At 41.9% G+C, this 22,227-nt stretch overlaps 12 non-coding genes across 12 annotated transcripts; all 12 read left to right on the forward strand.

Annotated features, from left to right (window-relative positions):
- Nucleotides 1-4,848: 4,848 nt before the first annotated feature.
- Nucleotides 4,849-4,920, forward strand: trnat-cgu (transfer RNA threonine (anticodon CGU)). Its single transcript has one exon. It is a non-coding gene; the product is annotated as a tRNA-Thr (tRNA).
- Nucleotides 4,921-5,084: 164 nt separating this feature from the next.
- On the forward strand, nucleotides 5,085-5,156 carry trnat-cgu (transfer RNA threonine (anticodon CGU)). Its single transcript has one exon. It is a non-coding gene; the product is annotated as a tRNA-Thr (tRNA).
- Nucleotides 5,157-5,330: 174 nt separating this feature from the next.
- Nucleotides 5,331-5,402, forward strand: trnat-cgu (transfer RNA threonine (anticodon CGU)). The gene has a single exon. It is a non-coding gene; the product is annotated as a tRNA-Thr (tRNA).
- A 167-nt stretch (nucleotides 5,403-5,569) lies between these two features.
- trnat-cgu (transfer RNA threonine (anticodon CGU)) lies at nucleotides 5,570-5,641 on the forward strand. The gene has a single exon. It is a non-coding gene; the product is annotated as a tRNA-Thr (tRNA).
- A 172-nt stretch (nucleotides 5,642-5,813) lies between these two features.
- trnat-cgu (transfer RNA threonine (anticodon CGU)) lies at nucleotides 5,814-5,885 on the forward strand. Its single transcript has one exon. It is a non-coding gene; the product is annotated as a tRNA-Thr (tRNA).
- A 3,417-nt stretch (nucleotides 5,886-9,302) lies between these two features.
- Nucleotides 9,303-9,374, forward strand: trnat-cgu (transfer RNA threonine (anticodon CGU)). The gene has a single exon. It is a non-coding gene; the product is annotated as a tRNA-Thr (tRNA).
- A 175-nt stretch (nucleotides 9,375-9,549) lies between these two features.
- On the forward strand, nucleotides 9,550-9,621 carry trnat-ugu (transfer RNA threonine (anticodon UGU)). Its single transcript has one exon. It is a non-coding gene; the product is annotated as a tRNA-Thr (tRNA).
- Nucleotides 9,622-11,173: 1,552 nt separating this feature from the next.
- On the forward strand, nucleotides 11,174-11,245 carry trnat-cgu (transfer RNA threonine (anticodon CGU)). The gene has a single exon. It is a non-coding gene; the product is annotated as a tRNA-Thr (tRNA).
- A 181-nt stretch (nucleotides 11,246-11,426) lies between these two features.
- Nucleotides 11,427-11,498, forward strand: trnat-cgu (transfer RNA threonine (anticodon CGU)). Its single transcript has one exon. It is a non-coding gene; the product is annotated as a tRNA-Thr (tRNA).
- Nucleotides 11,499-12,894: 1,396 nt separating this feature from the next.
- On the forward strand, nucleotides 12,895-12,966 carry trnat-cgu (transfer RNA threonine (anticodon CGU)). The gene has a single exon. It is a non-coding gene; the product is annotated as a tRNA-Thr (tRNA).
- Nucleotides 12,967-14,040: 1,074 nt separating this feature from the next.
- On the forward strand, nucleotides 14,041-14,112 carry trnat-cgu (transfer RNA threonine (anticodon CGU)). Its single transcript has one exon. It is a non-coding gene; the product is annotated as a tRNA-Thr (tRNA).
- A 1,224-nt stretch (nucleotides 14,113-15,336) lies between these two features.
- Nucleotides 15,337-15,408, forward strand: trnat-cgu (transfer RNA threonine (anticodon CGU)). Its single transcript has one exon. It is a non-coding gene; the product is annotated as a tRNA-Thr (tRNA).
- Nucleotides 15,409-22,227: the final 6,819 nt, after the last annotated feature.

A 22,227-nucleotide genomic window follows, 5' to 3' on the forward strand; every position in this document is an offset into this window, starting at 1 on the left:
CTCATCAGAGCAGAAAGGGTCAAAACTATCGTGACCCACCATGTCGAGGAAAAGTGTTCTGACACATCTGACACTAGAATGAATTTATCCTTTTTTTCCAAACCTCTGGAAGAAGTGAAAACTTGATAGTTTGGTCAATATTGGAATGTGTGTTTCCTCATTAAAATGATTGGGAGAAGGTAAAGTTTGAGCAGTTAAATAAAGCATCTTTTACAGGACAGTTTACACCAACACAGGACAAACTGAGACATGTGCATGTGGGTCATTATTTTTCAAACTTTCAAACATAAAATATCCTCTATGTGCTTCAACCAGCTTCAGAGATAACGGGGGGGATCAGAGGCTGTAAAGTTTGGGAATGAAATCTCACATGCTTCAAGTGTTCTGAGGTCCTTACTTCAGTTCTGCTATAAAAATAAAAAACATAATCCTCTGGACGTTAGAGTCACTGTGAGCCGTTTCTTAAATTTGTGTTTCAGTCTCTAATGTCCTGTGCTCATTGTTTCCATCAGCCGATACCAACAGTCCTCTGGAAGACACTTTATTCTTTTTATTTATTTATTTCTCCTTCTTTTTGCTCTGAAGGTTGAAAGAAAACTATTTTATGGCTGGAATGGCTTTTGTTTTCTTCTCCTGCTACAATAAATCAAAAAAACTTTATTTTATGGCACAAACAGTCTGACTTCCTAACAACTATGACGTCTACTGTCCATGTTTATTACTTCACAACTGGCTGAAGAAGGAACAGGAGCAGGTTTTCCTGAATAGAACCACATGATTCAAAACTGTCATCATCTGTGTGGTGTTGTTTTTAAAGTTCTATTTCTTATTTCAGGATCTACAAACAGTAAATTATATTGTTGAGCTATCTTGAAATAACAAGGAGCTCTGGGGATGTAACTCCATACTTTTCTCCTCTAGATGTTCTGGAAGCACAAACTAGAAAGTCAAACAAATAAATGCAGACGATCACATAAGCTCCTTGAATCTGCAGGTGTTCAAACTAACCTGCATGTTTCAATATGACCGAGAAGATGAAATAATTCTTCATATTGTGAAATCAGAAGCAAATAGCAACATGATGAAGCGGCCATTTTGTTAATGAGTGAGCTGAAGCCACAGGAGGGTCCGGTGTCAGTGATGTGCAGCTGCAGGTATTAAAACGTGAAGCCGGCTGATTCTCAGCACGGATCAAAGAAAACACAGGAAGTGACTGAAAGGAGACGAAATGGACAAAGGACAGAGCTGCAGCCGGTTTCATTCCTGTTGAATGAGGCAGTAAAGCCGACACGTCATTATAATTAACCATCTATTCAGTGAAACACCTTGAAGGTTGTCCGAATGCAAAAAGTGTGATGATGAAGAGATCGGTCAGAGACAGAGACAGAGACATAGAGAGAGACAGAGTTAGAGATTGAGATAAAGACAGAGACAGAGAAAGAGACAGAGTTAGAGATAGAGACAGAGACATAGACAGAGACAGAGACAGAGACAGAGACAGAGACAGAGACAGAGACAGAGACAGAGACATAGAGAGAGACAGAGTTAGAGATGGAGATAGAGACAGAGTTAGAGATGGAGATAGAGACAGAGACAGAGACAGAGTTAGAGAAAGAGATAGAGACAGAGATGGAGATAGAGACAGAGACGGAGACAGAGACAGAGAAAGAGAAAGAGAAAGAGAAAGAGAAAGAGAAAGAGAAAGAGAAAGAGAAAGAGAAAGAGAAAGAGACAGTGACAGAGTCGGAGACGGAGTTGGAGATGGAGATGGAGACATAGACAGAGAAAGAGAAAGAGAAAGAGAAAGAGAAAGAGAAAGAGAAAGAGAAAGAGAAAGAGAAAGAGAAAGAGTCAGAGACAGAGACAGAGTTAGAGACAGAGACAGGTGCTGATTCACAGCTACGAGACAGAAAGGTGTCCCAGATAAACTGCTGTGAAAACACTTGTCTCATCAGGATTTTCTTTACAAATGAGAAAGTTTTCCACTTCTTTAATTCTCACATTGTAGAAAAACAATCATTGTCCCAGAGTTTTCCAGCCTCTTTAAAATCTGCACTTCTTTCTTAGAAATCGATGCCACACACAGAACAGAAGAGCATCACAATGGTGACGGCACTTTATTCAAACATTTGAATCAATAAACAGGTTGTAATCATCTTTCCAGTCAATATCTGTTGATAAAAAAACAAAATCCATCAAAAACTCTCAACTTATAGAACTAAGAAGTGTTTTCAACATATTTTACACCAAAGAGCAGCTTCATCGTCCAAAACGGAATAGAAACACATCAATGAGGGAAACTGTTGGAGGTGACCTTCAGTGACCAGTGGCTTAACGGAGACTTTTATCACAATAAAAGATTTTTAGACACTTTTAAACACGGGGGCATTTCTTCACCTGAACGATCTACACACAGATAAAACTGTTTGAGACATTTACTCTCGTTAAACTAAATATATAAAATATAAAACAGATGAATAACCATCGGTTGACGAACAATGTTGCGTCACAATTCCAACAAAAGTGCATAAAAACTTGTGGAGCTGATTCAAAAACATTGTGTTTTTCCTTTTGAGTAACTAATCAACACGAGAGGAGCCGGATTATAAAATCATACCGTCTCATGGAACTTTGCTAAAGTCTCATTTAGTCGTTCAAGTGCAAAGACGTACAACAGCGCAGCAAACCAGAGCAAACACATTGCAGCAGTCTCCTCTCAGTGTGTGTGGGTGTGTGTGTTTTTATGTGTGAGTGCACACGATTCCACACAAACACACATGCACGCTCTGAGTTATTGAACGCCAAGTCGTCTGATTGCGGTTATTATGATGCTGAGGGTGCTGAAGATGTGTAATTTGCTATTGTCCACCAAAACGCTTGCACATAGCCCGACTGTGGTTATCACACGTGGCCACAAACACACAAACACACAAACACACAAAACAAGACCAAAAAGAGAAAGCAAAGTGAAAGAGAAAAGACAAAATACCTCATCTGTTCTCACACAACACAACCACACAAGCCTGAGAACACACACACACACAAACACACACACATACACACACACACACACACACACACACACACACACATACACACAAAAACAAACACACACAGCTATCTCTCACCCACACAAACAGCAGCTATGGAAGGAACAAGCAGTAATTAGGATGTTTAATGGTTTCTCTGTTGTGGTTAATTGCAGCCTGTATGGTTCTGTTGGGGGGGGCAGGGGGCTACAGAGCGGGGAGCTGAAGAGAGGGGGGGAGGGGGGGTGTCACAACCGCTTTAGCTCTTATGATCTTGTGCTCTTTTCTCTTTTTCTCCGTGTCCCCTCTTTAACTCTTCCTCTCTGAGGTCTGAACTGGTTGGAGCTGGTGGGACCGAGTGTTCACCGGCTGCAGCAGCTTCAGAGTGAAGATGAACTCATCATCTGAAGTGACCTGTGTCAGCATCTTCATCTGAAAACCCTCTACCTGCTGATTTCATATCTAAAAACAAGCAATGCACTGGATTAGATAGAAACAGTAAAGTATTGGGGAAGTTATCATATCATCGAACCCGTTATCTAGACAGTTTAACACTCGGGGGGGGGGGGGGGGGGGACTGGAGCTAATCCCAGTGTGTAAACTCTTTAAAGACGTGACGCCACACTCGGCTAGCTGACACGTCGCAGCCTCCGCTTTCTACGAGGCTAAGTATCTGTGCAAATTGGCAACAACTGCAGCCAATCAGAGCAGGGGGGGGGGGGAACTGAAAGACTCAGAGAGGCTGAAGACCTGTGGGTGTCATACACACATGGTAAACGTTGTGTAGTCCATGTCCTGGAGGCGTAGGATTATAAATGATATCACTAAATCTTCCAGGGTAGGAGGCTAACCTCTGAAAGAACAAGACAAACAACAGAGAAGCTTTTGTACAGCTCCCGGACAGGGGGGGGGCGGGGATCAGCTCGGCAGGTGGACGACAGGAACGGAAGAAAGAGAAAAACATCAGAACTGCTTCTGAAGTTTGGTTTCTTTCTGCCGCGGATCTGACGTGACGCTGAGACAACGTCAGCTGACGAGCGGAGGCAGAGACGAAGGAGGGAAATGAGACGTAAGTGGGATTCAGTGCTGAGAGAGCAACAGGAACCTTCATCTGTAAGTCACATGGTTTCATCCTCATCATCAGCTCCACACTCCGCCATGATGAACCCGACCGCTGCCTGTAAGCTGCTTCAAGTTAGATACTTATCCAAATGCAGAGAAATGTAAATGCAGTGTGTGTGTGACTTTAAGTTCAATAAGTTCAAATGTGCTGCCGTCACGCTGGCGATCGGAGACGTCCTCCTGGAGGATGATGGTTTGCAACCCGCTGAGTGAGATGCACTTTGCAGAGGAGACACTGCAGGCCTCGTGCACGGCTGATGATGACATCGGAAACGCTCGATGTGGAACTCTCAGCGCGGTCGGGCCCGGTAAATGAAGTGGATCAACCCGAGTGCTCGGCACAAAGCCAGCGTGGCGATGAAACCCTCAACCGTTCATTTAGTCTCCATTTCTCCTCTGCTGGGATTTGCATCCGCTCGTCTCCTCAACGGTAATAAAGAGATTTAATCTATCTCCGACTACAATGCAAACAGCACGAGAAGGAATGAACTGTAGTTTGTAGAAACTTTCAATAAAGAAAGCCTCTTAACAGGTTATTATACTGTGTACCTGCGAGTACATTTACGAGTACATTTGTCTCTAACAAGTGTACGATCAGTTGTGCAATAGCAACTAAAGCTCAACTTCATTCTTTGAAATATTCAACGTTCAAGTTGAATATTTGAATGTTTGAATCATTTTGGGGTTTATTGTAAGTGGCGTGGTGGCCAAGTGGTAAGGCGTTGGTCTCGTAAACCAAAGATCATGGGTTCAATCCCCATCCACTCCTCATGTCCAGTGAATTGAATGATAGTTATGTGATTTAAAGACGAGGGGAAGATACCATGAATACGGTTTATCTCAAAGAATTGTATTGATGTAAATCTTTAGTTGTATTCCACAACTTGATACAAACACATGTTCAAGGTGTCCCTGTTCATATATTTAAGACGGGGTGTGGTGGCCAAGTGGTAAGGCGTTGGTTTCGTAAACCAAAGATCATGGGTTCAATCCCCATCCACGCCTACATTTCCAGTGTATAGAAGGATAGCTATGTGATGTAGAGTTGAGGAAAGGAACTGTCAAACTCCCTGGTTTGTCTCATTAGCAAAAATCTTCCATATCCATTTAAATCTTTAGTCAAATGTCACAACTTCATACATCATGTTCAACTTGTCCCTGTTCAGATGTTGTAGAAAAGGCGTGGTGGCCAAGTGGTAAGGCGTTGGTCTCGTAAACCAAAGATCATGGGTTCAATCCCCATCCACGCCTTCATGTCCAGTGAACTGAAGGATAGCTATGTAATTTAAAGATGAGGGGAAGATACCATTGAATACGGTTTATCTCAAAGAATTTCTCCAGACGGATGTAAATCTTTAGTTGTATTCCACAACTTCTTACACACACATGTTCAAGGTGTCCCTGTTCGGTTAAGACGGGGCGTGGTGGCCAAGTGGTAAGGCGTTGGTCTCGTACACCAAAGATCATGGGTTCAATCCCCATCCACGCCTACATCAAGTGTATAGAAGGATAGCTATGTGATTTAACGTTGAGGAAAGGAACTGTCAAACTCCCTGGTTTGTCTCATTAGCAAATATTTTCCATATCCATTTAAATCTTTAGTCAAATGTCACAACTTCATACATCATGTTCAACTTGTCCCTGTTCAGATGTTGTAGAAAAGGCGTGGTGGCCAAGTGGTAAGGCGTTGGTCTCGTAAACCAAAGATCATGGGTTCAATCCCCATCCATGCCTTTAAAAGTAAAGTCATAAAATAATTATCAAATCAAATTTTAAAAGAAGATGAGATACTTCCCAAGTCCGGTGAAGGTTTCAAATCATCTATGTTAAGTAATTAATTTGCAATGTGAGAACTGTATATGGAGACAAGAGCATCACTTATAATGTCAAGAAAAATATGAGGGGTATAGACCAAGTTGAATTATCTGACTGCAGAAAGGAGGGTTTCGTAACACTGGGCAGACAAAACATAAATATGAATATTAGACTTTAAAGTGTCGAAGCTACGAGAAGGAAACGCAGCCGCTTTGTTATCAGCTCCGTTACCAGAGTCTCTGGGGCCATTTTAGAGTCGAGTAGCTCCCACTATACTCACTGGTGCATCAAATAGGATGGAGCTCACCTGATTAATGCCACTGACGCGTCTCACTAACTCCACTGCAGCACATAATAAATGCACAGATTCAAAGAGACCTCATGCTGGGATCATGTAGCTTCGAGGCTTTACTCTGAAGGTGTGTGGAGAGAGTCTGTGGGCATCAAACCCCCGGGACATCACCCATCGGTTCGGTTCTGAAGCCTCGAGTTCGACACCGGAAGAGAACATGTGGAGGAGTGGTGGGTGGAGCTCGTGGAAACTGTATTTATTATAATCTCCTCAGGGAAATGTTACTGACGTTATAAATCGAGTTTGTGAGTCATTTACATATTTTTTTAAGTTAGCTGAAAAAACTATGAAGATATTTTGATCAAGTGAAATATAACAAGTTAATAAACAAACCTGCTACAATAAATACATAACCAGCAACACGTATCTGAGGCAGGAGCAGTAACACCGGGTCTGAACCACTAGAGGCGCTTCTCACATGGACGTTCAACAGCGATGAGATTCAAAGTGTCGCCTGGTTGGTCTGCGACCGACTGAAGAGATGAACACGACACACACAACCTTTAATCAAAACTTACATTTACTAGAAGTTCACCTCCTGAACTCCAAAGACATTGAAAACTAATGTTGGAATCTGGGCAAAATGTTTGGATTCAGAGAAGTTTACAGGGCTGTTGTGTTTACTTATACATTTGTTTATTTTACTTTTCATCAGTTTGATGATGTGGTTGAGATGTGGGAGTGGTTCACCACATCCACAAACCAACACTCACCCGCACCCCCACAGAGACATTTGAGTCATCACAGCTTCATCAGCTTCAATCAAGCTCTGGGAGAAACCTAAACATTGTAATTTCCGGGGGGAAATTAACATTTACAAAGAAATTGTAAATAAATTGATGCTTTCAGCAAATGTAAAATATTGTATTTCCCTGATTTGCATTTTGACCTGCATCACTTGACACCTGCCGTCTCTTAAAGCTGGATTAGAACCTACCTGTGCGTTAGGCTCAGTGTCACAGCTGCTGGAAATGAACAATGGGCTACGAGTATAAAAACTTTAAGAGCTGTGATTGGTCGGCTTTGAGATGCTCGAGTTTTCTTCTAAGTCTTTCTCGTACAGTCAAAAAGAGATGTATGAAATATGTATCTACACCTGAGGCAGCTATGGAGAAACAACACTGCAAACAGAAATCCAAATAGTTTCCAAAAGAAATACATAAAAATAATTAAAATCTTGTCCAACTATGTGAAAATGAGCGAAGAAAAAGGCACAAAAACCCAAAGTTCATCAGTAGAACACAGAAGCAACTTGCTGCCACAGGACATCAGTGCACTGTCCGACTGACAAGGGGGATTCTGGGAAGTGTAGTTCAGAACATCACGTGAAAAAGAGAGAAATGAATAACTAAGAGCTCAGTCTGCCCTCGCACTCACCCACACTGTTTGCCCCCACGTCCCTCCTCAGACCGCAAAACATGACAGCAGACATGGAGCTTTCCTTACGAGAGTAACATCCACAGAGGAGAGAGAGAGAGAGAGAGAGAGAGAGAGAGAGAGAGAGAGAGACAAACAGGCGGTAAAAAGAGAAGAGGAACTAAAAAAAACGGAGAAAGAGACAGAGGAGGGAGAGACGTGGACTGCCGAGTGCACGGGTAACACAGTGGTGATGATAAGAGATGACTGGCGCTTACGTTACGACCGCTCGCCCCAGGGAGAGGGAGAGAGAGAGAGAGGGAGAGAGAGAGAGAGACAGAGAGAGAGACAGAGAGGGAGAGAGATGTCCATATTGAAAGGGAAGGAAGAGAGAGAGAGAGAGAGCGTGTGGGATGAGCTTAGGGGGAGGAAGTGTAAAAGAGAGTGAGTTAAGGGACTGCGGAAAAAAAAGAAGAAGATCAAATTATGTGGGGGGGGGGGGGGCAATTGCGTGTTAATTTATCATCAAATCTGAAACCATAACTCAAGGAGGTGTTCAGTGTGGGGCTGTTGCATCTCATAAAGTCTCATAAACCATAAATCATGGGTTCATCCCCATCCATGCCTGTATATATGATTCAAAAGAATGATTGGTTGGAAAGGATCATACTTTAGGGGACATTATCATCATTTTTTATATTTACATTTCAACCTTGTAGTCTCAACCCACCTTGACAATAAACAGTGTCATCCCAATAAACACGATTCATCTATTTTTACTATGAGAGGTTGAATGTGTTTAAAAGAGGAGTGAGCAGGAGGATGAGAGGGATTGAGAGAGAATGGGCACAAAAGAGGGGATTGAATGCTGGAGGGCAGAAGAGTGAGATCGGGGGTGTGTGGAGGTATGAAAGGAGAGAGCTTGATAAGATAGAGAGACCGAAAGAGAGAGAGAGAGAGAGAGAGAGAGGATGTTTCCAGACATCCCACTTCTCCTCCTCCAGCTTCTCTTCACATTTACAAAGCCGTTCTGCTGACGCTATGATCCGCAGCAGCTTCCAACCAACCAGCTTCTCCTTCACAGAGGAAAATGGGGTTTGGGTATTTTGTGATGTTTTTCGAAATATCAATCGTTCACTGACATGACACAATTTACAATGTGGAGATAATTTACTTTCTAGTTCTACCTCTTAACAGATCATTGTTTTGTGTACATGCGAGTACATTTGTCTCTTACATGTGTACAATCATTTGTGCAATAGGAACTGAACTGAACTGAGCTGGTTGGTGGAAGCTTAATTTCAGTTCGACTAACACACTTTACAGTTGATTGTCACGGGTCATAGACAAATCTAATTGTGAAGATCATGGGTTCAATCCCCATCCATGCCTTAGTTTCCATTGAAGATATGTATGTATGTAGGTTTGTACTTTGAAATTGAGGATAAAACACCAGAATTAGCCTCAAATCATAGATAATCAGTTTACAATGTGAAGAACACAAATGGAGACAGCGGTTATTAGTCAGAGTGTGTTGGAAGAGCAACACTTGACATTTTAGTAGTAGCTCAACTTCATTCTCTGCAACATGTTCAAGTTTGCCCTGTTCAATTAATTTAGATCAAGGTGGCGTGGTGGCCAAGTGGTAAGGCGTTGGTCTCGTAAACCAAAGATCATGGGTTCAATCCCCATCCACGCCTACATCCAGTGTATAGAAGGATAGCTATGTGATTTAGAGTTGAGGAATGGAACTGTCAAACTCCCTGGTTTGTCACAATAGCAGAAATCTTCCATATCCATTTAAATCTTTACTCAAATGTCACAACTTGATACATCATCATGTTCAAGTTGTCCCTGTTCAGATGATGTAGAGGAAGCGTGGTGGCCAAGTGATAAGGCATTGGTCTTGTAAACCAAAGATCATGGGTGCAATCCCCATCCACGCCTCGAAAAGATTAAAGAATTATCTAATCGATTTTCAAAAGAAGAACTCATACTTCCCAACTCTGGTGTCCATCTGAATGATCTATGTTAGGTAATAATTTTGAAATGTGAAGACAGCAAATGGAGACATGGTCTGACCACTTCGGTGTTTCAGGAGCATCACGTGATGTTTTAGTCATTGCGCAACTTCATACTCTTCAAACTTTCTAACCTGGCGCTGCTGAGATGATGTAAAGCAGTGATTCTCAAATGGGGGTACTTGAAGGTACTCCAGGGGGTACTTGAGATTTTTTTTAAATATATTTAAAATTAGCATCCATTCAAAAATCCTTGAAAAATTTTTATTTAACAAATATTCAATAAAATATAAGTGTAAGTTCATGAAGTAAATTTTATACTCAGTAGGCTTTTCAATTTAATTATCCTAAAAAATCTGAGTCTCCCCCATACCGATGGTTTGACCCAACCTGGCACACGCCACCTCTCATCACCTGTCATCACTGCCGCCTTGAAAACTTCAACAATGGAGTCGAGTTGAAGTGCAGCAGCAATGCTGCTGAAACACGGAGGGACAAGTACCAAAGAAGGCGAAACCAGAGCAGAGAGCCTTCCCTAAACAACACCGTGAGAGCTTGTGCCTCTTCGGAGGGGCGCTAAAATGGAAAAGTTTTCCGTTGTGAAGTTTAATGATTCATAACAATAAGTCTGCGTCTCTACCGGTACCCTTTCAAAATAAAAGCATGTAATACAAAAGCGGAAATGAAATTGTATGACCCTAAAGTGAGCAAATATGTCACAATAAAATAACAGAAAGACACTTCAATAATATTAACAATAACATAGATTGGGTTATTTACACTTTATGTTTTTTCTGTGGGGAGAGATTAGCCAACAGTGGCATTAAGCCACCACATCTTCAGCGGTATCTCCAGACAAAACATGACATCATGTCATGTTGGTAAGCCACCTGAGTTTTTTAAGAGGAAACTTTCTGAATTCAGGTCATCTCAAGACACGATGCGAAAAGACTCCCATAAGCAAACGGAAACAAGCTACCTGTCAGTATTCTTTTCGATCCTTAAAGAAGATATTTTAAGATGATGAATATTAAAAAAATATGGTTTGAGCTAATCTTTTATTTAAAACTAAGTTAATGATTTATTCTTTGGGAAGAAGTGTTTAGCTATAATTAAGTTCATGAGTTCAGTTTGAGAACATATCTTTATTATGATCCCAAAAGAGGTCACTTTAAGTTGATAATTATTTTGAGGTGCACACATCTTTATTTATATTGAGATAATAATAAAAGTCTTTAGTTATTTTATATCTTTTTATTTCGTAATAGTTCAAGAGAGACCACTACAAATGAGCAATGTTATGGACATTGATGGAGTTTTAAATTTGAATGTGTCTAGTTACAAGGATTAATAAATCACATTACATCTTTCTTTTAACCAAAAATGCTTTGCGCTGGTTAGGGGGTACTCGGCAGAACTTTTTCTTCGAAGGGGGTACTTCACGGTTGAGAATCACTGATGTAAAGAGTCATGTAGGAGGCGTGGTGGCCAAGTGGTAAGGCATTGGTCTCGTAAACCAAAGATCATGGGTTCAATCCCCATCCATGCCTACATCTCCAGCTCTTAATCATTGAAGGTCTAACTTTGGGATTTACAGTTTAGGAAAAATGATGTCAATCTCCGAGACCTGTCTCAAATCAGACTACATTTTCTTTTTCATATGCCACAACTTCATAAAGTACACCATGTTAAATTTGCATGTGTTCAGATGATGTGGAGCTCTCTGCAAGTGGCGTGGTGGCCAAGTGGTAAGGCGTTGGTCTCGTAAACCAAAGATCATGGGTTCAATCCCCATCCATGCCTAAATAATGCTCATGCACAATAAAAAATTCTGTCAAGTTAACTTCCAAATACAATCACGTTACGTAGAAGGAAATTACAAGGTGGATACAAACTGATGCTGTTCTGAGATGAAAAGATGATATTGATGTATCTTAAATTTGATAAATGTCAATAAACAGGCTTCATCTGGTCATGTGTTTCTTTCCCAAACGAGAAAAACATCAACTCACTGTACATAGAACATTTTTCTGGCCGTTCCATTAGTACCATTTCCTTTTTTCACGCTTGCTCTTCTTATAATTTTCACATCACCTTAGTTTTCCCCTCTTGCACTCTAATCCTCTTTTCCTCTTCTTACTCTCCAGCTCTCTTCGGAGTAAAGTAGCTGCTTCAGGTTCTTTTCCTGGCACTCTGTCGAAAATCATTAAAACAAAATACAAAAGCAAAGACGGGGAAAAAAAGAAGGAAATACACACATGCACCAATTTCTTGAACACACACACACAAATACACACACACAGACACACACACACACCCTAATCTGTCTGCTGGCTGGGTGAGCGGGCAGAGACACTAATAACCCTCGTTATTACTCGCTCTCCCTCATAGTCATGCAGCCGCCCGCCCGCCCTGCGCTGCCTGACCTACTTTCCTGCCACATCCCAAACAGCTCAACCCAACATCTTTCCATCAGCAGCGGGTCTGAGTCACATCCCTCAATCTACTCCAGCGACGAATCGCTCAACAGCTGATGTCAGCGAAGCACGCGACCGTGCAAAAGGGCTTTTTCCTGTGCGTGTTCGAGTGGTTGGAATAAGACGTGCTTTAATATCACGAGTGTCAGGTGGAGACACATGTTCAGAGCCGGCTCGACCGTCTGCCTGACAGCGGACACCTGCTGCCGCCGAGGACAAACTGACGACGGGCAAGAGATTCAGAAACCAACGAAATGCACTCGAGCAAATATACAAAGTGAAGGTGGAGGAGCTCCGCCCCCATTCCTCCAAATATGGTCATTTCTGGTTTCAAAAGACTAGATGGCCCTGGACAAAACGGCAGCTCTCAAACCAATAGGTGACATCATGGTCAGCTGCCAATATGTATATATATATAGCGTTACTTAGCTTTCTTTATTATTATGAGAGGGTACACAGAATGTAAAGATGGAATCGAGAGCGTGTAAACATAAGCTGAGGTTAAAATAATAATCCTTCACTTTAGTTTTCTCCGCTCGCTCTTTCTTTGAAAATTCTGGTCGCCCCCAAATATTTGTATCCATCCAGAAACACGTCGTAGTTTAAAGCTTCACCGGAAAAACAGTTTTATGTCATATTCAAATTTTTGACACAGCACATCTTCATACACCTGAACATTCTCAGCGTGTGTTTGTCAAGATCATGTCAGATGTATTGTAAGAGGCGTGGTGGCCAAGTGGTAAGGCGTTGGTCTCGTAAACCAAAGATCATGGGTTCAATCCCCATCCACGCCTAGATTTCCAAAGAGAAGGTGTTAGGCTGCAATATGCCATCTCCATAACACCTGTTTGCCATCTTACCATGCAGCCAAGATGGTGGCTGATCCTTGAGGTTCTACCCTCGGGCAGGAGGCTGCAGTCCATCAGGACCAAAACCTCCCGCCACAAGGTTCTTCCCGGCTGCAATTGGCAATAAATTCTTTCTGATTAATCATTGAATGTCTAACTTTGTGATTTGCAGTTGAGGAAACGATGCTGTCAATGTCCGAGGGCTCTCTCAAACACAAAACATTTTCTTTTTCATATGCCACTGTAGCAGGGTTAATGCTTCCCACTTGCCATTGCCAGCGAGATCCTTGCGCTGGCTGTGGTAGTGGGAGCCTTGGTTGGAGTGCTAGAGCTCCCTCTAGCGGAATGCGGGGGTTGTATTTTACATTGCTGCCTCCTCTCCTCAGTCTGTGTATATCCCGGCTGGGAGAGGTAGGTAGTCAGAGCAGTTAAACATGAATCCACACTTTGGCAATGTATTACGGGAGTCTAAATGTACATAATACTGTATTAATACTTGGTTGTTTGTACATATATATTGTGTTGCTTGGAATCTGTAATTACTTTTAAATGGACTTTAGTCTTAGGATCGCTAGCTTGGCTACCATTAGCTTTGGTCGTAGCTACTTAGCTAGCGTCGACTTGGCCATGAAAGTGTACTTCAGCTTGTCTTTCTCCCATGTTAGGCTGCCATTGTGAGGATTCTCAAAGAGCATTTCCCATGTTAAATATTCCACCAGGTATGTCACCAAACGCCCATTCAAATATTTTGTGAGTCATTTGTTTAATGTGATATTTATTTTCATGTAAATCCTCAGTCTGTGTAAATCCCGGCTGGGAGAGGCTGCCATTGTGAGGGTTCTCAAAGAGCATTTCCCATGTTAAATATTCCACCAGAATAAACGGCTGGCTGCCAATGGTTCCATCGTGGTCTCAATCACACAACGCAACGAGAGAGTACACAACCGCTACACCACATGTTCATAAAACACAACATGTTCAATTTTCACCTGTTCAGATGATGTGGAGGTTTCTCTAGGTGGCGTGGTGGCCAAGTGGTAAGGCGTTGGTCTCGTAAACCAAAGATCATGGGTTCAATTCCCATCCATGCCTATATAATGCCCACACACACATGAGATGGTGCTCCTCTTTGCCAAACTACCTATCAATCAAAAGTAAATTCAGCAACATCTTCTCAGAACATTGAAGGACGTCTCCACTGAACATTAAGTGTTTCCTCATCTTTAGTTCAACAGCTGCTTCTCAGACTGAACCTGTATTTCAACCCCCGGAGGCAAATCATTCAGGTTTAAAAGCTTACAACCTTAAATCCATGTGTTATATATTGTGTGCAGCAGTGTGTTGTTTCTCCAATGAATCTGAGTTGTGTGTTTCCACATCAAGCAAGAGGCCGTGACGATGAGGAGGTCGGAACATTTGCAGCACAATTACCAAAAGAGAATGAGGCAGCTGAAAATGCATCAGTGGGTTTAGAGTTTAAACAAAATGTATGTATGCATGCACACACATACAGACACACACTTTAATCAGCCAAATGCAATGCATCAAATCATGAATAATTACACATTATTATTACGAGATGAAGTCTCTTATCTCTCTCGTTGATGATTCTCATCTCAAATTTACCAAAACTGAGACTCAGCGTTAAAAGGAAACACAGAAAAAAAAAAGCTTTTGAATTTAAAGACATTAGTCATTTTATGTTTGTGTCTTAAATTATTTTTTTCCCACATTCTGTAGAAAGTACTTGCATGAATTCAACCTAACAGATATAAATAATGGTGGCAGCAGAGAGTGACGGGAAAAGCAAAGAGGAAAATGTTGAGATGTTAAAAATGAAAATGTACATCTTATGTAGTTTTAAGTAATATTTTGTATGTATTTGTTTTTATCTAAATGTTTTATGTGTTTATTCAGCTTCATTCTTGTCCAACGGGGGAAGAGGTGGAGCCGAGTCGTCCGTCTCCTTATCTACAGTCTGTGATTTAACCCCAGAAAACAAGTCTCCCTCCAGCGTAATACATGAAAACCACTGCAGCTGATTATTAAAATCTGATATGATCGGTCAAAGCAGTGAGTTCTAATCAAAGTGCAGCCAGAAATATCTCTGTTTTTCTGTTTGGATACAAATGAAACTCATATTAAACTGCACCATGGAATATTGCTGTGTAGAAAAAAAAGAGAAAAGCCTGAAGTCACAGTGATGAACACAATTTTGTCCTTTTACTTTCTCAGAGTTAGATGGCTGAGTAAACTTTCTGCACTATAACAAGTTCAATATTGTTTCGTTCATATCCTGAGGAAGGTTCATCAGGTGGCGTGGTGGCCAAGTGGTAAGGCGTTGGTCTCGTAAACCAAAGATCATGGGTTCAATTCCCATCCATGCCTCTATAATGCAAACTCAAGTATTAACAACACTTTCCAAACACTGTCTGATCGGTCACCCAGGGTCAAACCTCTCTTGTTTACTTCCCATAAATAAATCATTTGCTTCCTGTGTGTATGTTTACCTTTAGCGAACTTTGACCCACAACATTTGTACGTGTGACAGTGGCCTTACTCAATAGGACACAAACACACACATGACAGAAGCTGCTCGGGGTCAAACTAGCTGCTACACACAATCCCCTGCTGTATTAACTTGGTGATTACTTCAGTGAGATAAAGACATTTTAGTGTAACACTTTTCAGATGCTTGAATCGTCGAACACGTGTTTGTGTGTGTGTGTGTGTGTGTGTGTCTTTCCTTAAGGGCTCTGGCGGAGAAAAGAAGGAAGGAGTGAAACAGAGAGAGAGAGGTGGAAGGAGGCAAAAGAAGCATTCACGTAACTGAGTAATGTCAGCTTGTTCCTCCAGACACACACACACACACACCCACAGACACACACACACAGTCTCCAGACACTTGAGATCACATTGTACATTACACATGGTCAGAGCTTTCCTCATCTTGTTTCTGTGTCTAGTTTACTCTCCGCTCGCTCGCCCTCCTTCCCTCGCTCTCTCTCTGCTCCTGTGGGCTTCAAGTGCAAATGAATCCACACTCCGAGGATTATGGGTAAGTACTTTAAAGTGGCAAGTGATGGCCTCCTGTGGCTCGGCGCGGAGAACACACACACACACACACACACACACACACACACACACACACGTTAACACAGACACGCACATTCGCTCACTCAAACACACACAAACACACACACACACACACACACACACACACAGACACACACAAGCAGTGGGCAGCTGATTAAAGTGCACACACGTCTAGACATGGTGCATACACACAAACGCCCACACACATACTCACAAAGATCAACAACCTGATCTGCACACACAAACACATTTTCTGTCCCTCATCAGAGTGAAGGATCCATTCAACACATGGATTGTATATATACTATATATATATATACAGTATATATAATATCTTTTACAGCTGCACAAAATGTCTTTGGAATCCCTCTCAACTTAAAGTAACAGATATAGAAAGTGGTCACTCGAATAATAAAGGTTAAATAAGTAAGTATGCGTAAATACATACGTAAATATAAGTACTTATGCAAATATAACACGTGGCATGTGATTAAAATGATTAATCTTTATGAAGAAATAATTTAAACATGCAAAAATCGACATATCATGTATAAATCATCGCTTCTGTATAGAAAGCTAAACATTGAATCCGGCAAATGAGGTTGTTGTTTGTTGGAATGAATAAAATATAAACACAAATATATAAAACGTGGGTGGGATAAGGGGGGGGGGGGGGGGGGGAGTGCCCTTTCTATCATGGTTCATGTGGTAAAAACAAGATAATGTGCACGACATCATTACAACGACAACATTCCCTCAGTGAGCACTTTATTAGGGACACGCCACCATCACTCTGTAGTGTCCTCGATGTTGAAAACTCTGCTTTACATGAACTGGGTTGAACAGTTTCTGCAGATTTTACCAGCTGCACATCTCATGTTCTTCCACATCACCGAGGTTCTACTGCATGAACATCTGGGGACTGAGGAGGTCTCTGAAGAAATGGAGAACCATTCTGCTGCAAGTCTCCTTTAGCTGATGGTTGATTGTGTCCATGAAGATGGTCAGAAGAGACTGTGGTATTCCCACCATGATCTACTGGTTTACAAGGACCACCACCACCACCAGCCTGGTCTGATGCCAAATCCAGACCTGCAGCAGAAATCCAGACCAGGCTTAGTGTTTCCGATGGTTTTTGACTCTGTGTCACCACAGCCTCAGATTCATGTTCCTGTTTTGTGGAACCTGACGTGATCTCTGCTGCTGCTCAACCATCAACCTCAAGGTTGAAAGTGTTTGTGCTCACCACTCCAGCTCCAACCAGTCTGACCAGTCTCCTCTGACCTCTCACTCCATTCATGTGAGCACTAACTGGTTTTCTGCTGCCAAATTATTCACTGATCAGATAACTGCCTGGATAAGCAGGAGTGCAGGTGTTCCTAATAAAGAGCTCAGAGAGAGAGAACAGAGAACCAGGCCGTTATTTAGGATCTGAGACAAATTCATTCTTAAAAGTGATGATGAGGCTGTTGGTACTTCCTGCAGGTTATTAACTGTGAGCCATAGAGGGCAGTGTTACAAAGGTCGGCAACACAATAAAAGGAAATAGCTGCTATAAAAAGTCCACAATTTAATGTGCTATTAAAATGAAATAGTTCCTGAACTAAAATAAAGGTTACGTTCAACACAACAAAGCATCCCAGCGTTTGTTTGTCCTTTTAATTGTTTTTGTGTTGCAAAGAAAATACAATTTTTTAAATATGTATGATTAAATGTGTGTTTGTCTCTATGACCCATTTTAATTTACTGAAGCCCTACCTCCCTTTCCCTGCCGCTGAATCCTCCCTCGTTTCTCTCTGGGTGTATACCTCCCCCTGCTGTGCGTCTTCATTCTATCATTTTAATAACACCCGGCACTGCAGGACGCGAATGAGGACAGACGGAGACGGAAAAACTGTCTGAGAGCAACGCAAGAGTGAGAGATGGAGAGAGAGAGAGAGAGAGAGAAGTGGGCAACTTCTGATTCATGTATTAAAATGAAGCCATCTAGAGATATTTAATAATAAATTGTGTTTTTTATTGCGTCATTTCCAGGGACTCAACAAACAGCAGCACATCTCCAAGACGTTATTTCATCATAAATCAAATCTGAATAGAGAAAATGAGAAGGATGGAAAAATCTGTGTATTATTCATGCGATGAAATGAGAGCTTGTTTGTTTTTACCCAAAAAACTAGGCCAAGGTTCAAATTTTGTTTTTTATGTGATCAAATTGTGAAGCCGGGAATATTATACCATCACAGTCATTGAGTATATTTTAAGTTTATTTATTAAGTCGTGTGCAGAGCTTTTTTGTAAACAGTCCACGTTGCAGAGTGAAGTTAGAAAACTTTGCGTTCATCCTCCCTGGTTTATCTGCAGGGAAGTCGTTATTATTTTTGGCTCATGAAGTTTGAGTGATTTACTAAATTCTACGAGAAGACTGACAGACATTGGAATCATTATAGATTAATCATTTCAATAATATCATGTTAAAAGTCTATGAATTTGATATTTATTATTGAACTGCTACGGTTGATTAAAACATAATACTTGGGGGGCAGATCGGGAGATTAATTAAATATATAGAATTTGTCATTCAGAGCAAATAACAGAAGGTAGAGGATAACACATGGAGACATTTATAATAAAACAGAGGAAGATTAAACCAAACCTGCAGGAGAAATGGAGACAAGAGAAGAAAAACCTGCTGTAAATGTAGAAAACGGAGCGAGAGATGAAATGAGAAGAGACAGACGAGTGGAAATCTGCAGCTTTCTGACATCGCAGGCAGGAAGCCGGGCGAGTTTGAAATGCAAATTAACCCCAAATCCGTTTTCGTCTCTTCCTCGGTGGAGCAGCAGCTTTCTGCTGTGCCAGCTCCCTCACCTGTCACTCCTCTCCTCATTCCCTCTCTCAGTTCAGCCTCCGCTCTGCCTCTCATATCACCGCTGCTCTTCTCCTGCAGGATCCAGGTTGCCAGGTTTGGATCACACACACACAGAAGAAGCAGGTTTCTTTCTTGTCTCTATTCTTGTGATTACTTCTCTGCACAGAGTTTAAATAATTCCTGTGATTTATCACTAATCTGCAGCATTTGTTTACGACTGCTGCTCCTGATACAAGCTTTTTCTATAGAAGGTGAGAAAAACTGCAAATACAAATAATAAATAAACCATACGCATGATGGGAAAATCACCACAGACCAGCTGACCTACATAAAAAAGAGCTTGAATCTAACACTGTACATGTTGACAGGTTTCTCTCTGTGAACCTTAAACTGAGAAAAACGAGACGTGTGATAAAGAAACCAAAGTAAACCCAGTATCCAGCCCAGCCTCTGTTCTAATGGTCAATCTGGTTAGTGTTGGTGTCACACTGTAAATTAGGAACTAATGAATGTTGTCTGACATACAACCATCCTGGTGTCATCACGGAGTGGGCGGAGTCTACCTGTACTTTTCTCTGATTGGTTTGTAGACGGCGTTCATTGCCATGCTAACATCATGATGGTATTACTAGCAGCATCAGCACCTTCAGGGTACAGTACTCCACAGTACTAGAGTACTCCACAGTACTACAGTACTCCACATTACTACAGTACTCCTCACAAGTTCAAATGCATCAAATAAACGTCCTCTACATTATATCGTCGGAGGTCTACAGCTTCTTCCTCTTCTGTTTCTTCTTCTATAGTTTAATGCTTCTCAACTTCCTGCCATTGGTCTGAAAGTCTGAATAATTCATTTCAGTGTTTTCTGCAGCTTGAGTTTGATCCAGACTGGGACCAGCTCAGTCTGCTTCCTGCTCCGCCCCTCTGAGGGAAGTTTCACTCACATCCTTCTATTCCTTCTCAATTACATTTATTCCAATTTGCTCTCTTGCTTCTCGATACGTTGGATAGGCCGTCAGAGAAATATCAATACTGCTATAGGACTAAAATCCATGTGCACACACGATCTACAGACAGAAACATGTCTCAGTGTTATTCTATTCTCTTCCTTTCTCTTTTTCCTCTTCACATAGAAGTTCAGAACATCTTGTTCAATCTTACTTTCCCACAAACTTTGAAACATTTCCTCCCAAAACCCTCGTCTCAGTTTCCTGCTTTGTTCGCGGCACTGGTGTGATTTTTTTTTGCACTTCACTTTTTTCCCTTATTCCCCCACATCTCCACTTCCTGTAACCTAGTTCTCAACAGTCTGCCTAAAAATAATCATTGTGTTCTTATGACTCAAAAACAGGGCGATCATCTGCGGCAGGCTCGGGAATATCAGACGTGGTGTTTTCTGTGAGTGATGGTTTATGGTCTATTATGACACTCTGTCGGGGAGGGGGGGGGGGTGGTGTTAGGGCAAATCAAATCTCCACCAGTGACAGTTTGCTCCCAACAGATGAGGCTGTTTCTTGAAACCATTTTCATGAATCATAAGTACACATATTTGGAGGAGTGTGTGTGTGTGTGTGTGTGTGTGTGTGTGTGTGTGTGTGTGTTTGTGTGTGTGTGTGTGTGTGTGTGTGTGTGTGTGTTGTCAATATTTATTGAGTCTATGAGTCTTAATGTTTACTGACGTTATCCAGTGAGAAGTGTCGTTTTCTCATTAATCAGATTCCTTTTAAAACCAGTGGAGTTTCCCTCTGCTGGTTGGAGAGAACACAGGTTTCAGGCCCTTCTGAACAGGCTTCACTTTCTGTTTATCACCTGTTCATCCCTCCATCCTTCCATCTATCCATCTATCCATCTATCCATCTATCCATCTATCCATCTATCCATCTATCCATCTATCTATCTATCTATCTATCTATCAATCTATCCATCCATCCATCCGTCTATCTATCTATCTATCTATCTATCTATCTATCTATCTATCTATCTATCTATCTATCTATCTATCCATCTATCCATCTCTTGAAAGTTCTCTATGTTGCACCCCTGCACGACTCAATTTGTAACTGCCCCCCCCCCCCCAAAAAAAACTAGCCTCTGTGCATATTCTCATGAATGTTATTTACACGCTCCGTCCCTGACGAATACAGTACTGAAGCAAAGTATCAGTATTTGGATCTTCCACCTCTGACACTGAGGATCATTCCAAACTCTTCCTCTCATCTCTCCTCAAATACCAGCGTTCCCATGTCTGCCTCCCCTCACCCCCCCCCCCCCCTGGCTGCTCTCTCGTAACCCGGCCCTGACACAATGAGGCCAGCGTACAAACTGTGAAGCCTCTGTCTCTTCTTCAAACCGAAGGTTTCTTCCTCTTCCTCTTTTCACTCCGTGGGCTCATTGTTGTCAGTGGCAGTCGACTGAGGCAGCTGGAGAAAGGCCGAACAACGGTTTCTGAAAAGCTTTGTGACGGGGGGGGGGGTGGTTCTTGAAAGCATCAGTCCGGGCCCTTATCTGCCTTAAACGGCTGAACAACACTGGCACTTGTCGCAGGCGTCGTTCTCTCGGCGAACACACAACGCGACCTGTCATCACTTCCTCGCTGCTCTCTCTCCCTCCCTCTCTTCCCCGGGTCTCCTCCCTTGTGCTCGTTCTTTTATCTCACTCCTCCTCATGTCCTGGAGGCTGTTTCCCTTTATAACCCTGTTCCAGACTTTACCCCTCTCTGCTCCTACCAGTCGTTTCCTTGATGCCTCGTCTTTCTCTCTCCTCTTTAGTCTCTACTGGGCCCAGTGCTGATTATTTCTACATCACCTCAATGTTTCCTTTGTCTCGTTTGACTTCTCTTTGTGTTATTGTTTCTGATTTCACTCTTTTTGCTTCAGTTTTTCAGACCCAGGAATAGAAGGCAGCTACAAAAATACAGAACAATGAGAGCAAATCCATTAAATACGAATGAAATATGAATTTTCATTGTCGAAGGGGTGTATATGAAATTAACTTTGATTCTTAAGAACCGACTGAAGGATTAGATTTGCTCTGCATGGGCATCTATCACTTTGTGTATATGAAAGATGATATGAGGCAGCAACAGCCCCTGTGTCTATTTGTATATGTTCCTGTCTTTAACAGATGGGAGATTGACCCCATTCCACCTACAAGGGAGTTAGCACTGGGATGCCAAACAACCACCAGACTCCACCAAAAATAAAAACTCCACATTTCAAACCTGCACATGTTGTATCTTG

The sequence above is a fragment of the Platichthys flesus genome, chromosome 2, assembly GCF_949316205.1.
Source record: "Platichthys flesus chromosome 2, fPlaFle2.1, whole genome shotgun sequence".
Classification (NCBI taxonomy): domain Eukaryota; kingdom Metazoa; phylum Chordata; class Actinopteri; order Pleuronectiformes; family Pleuronectidae; genus Platichthys; species Platichthys flesus.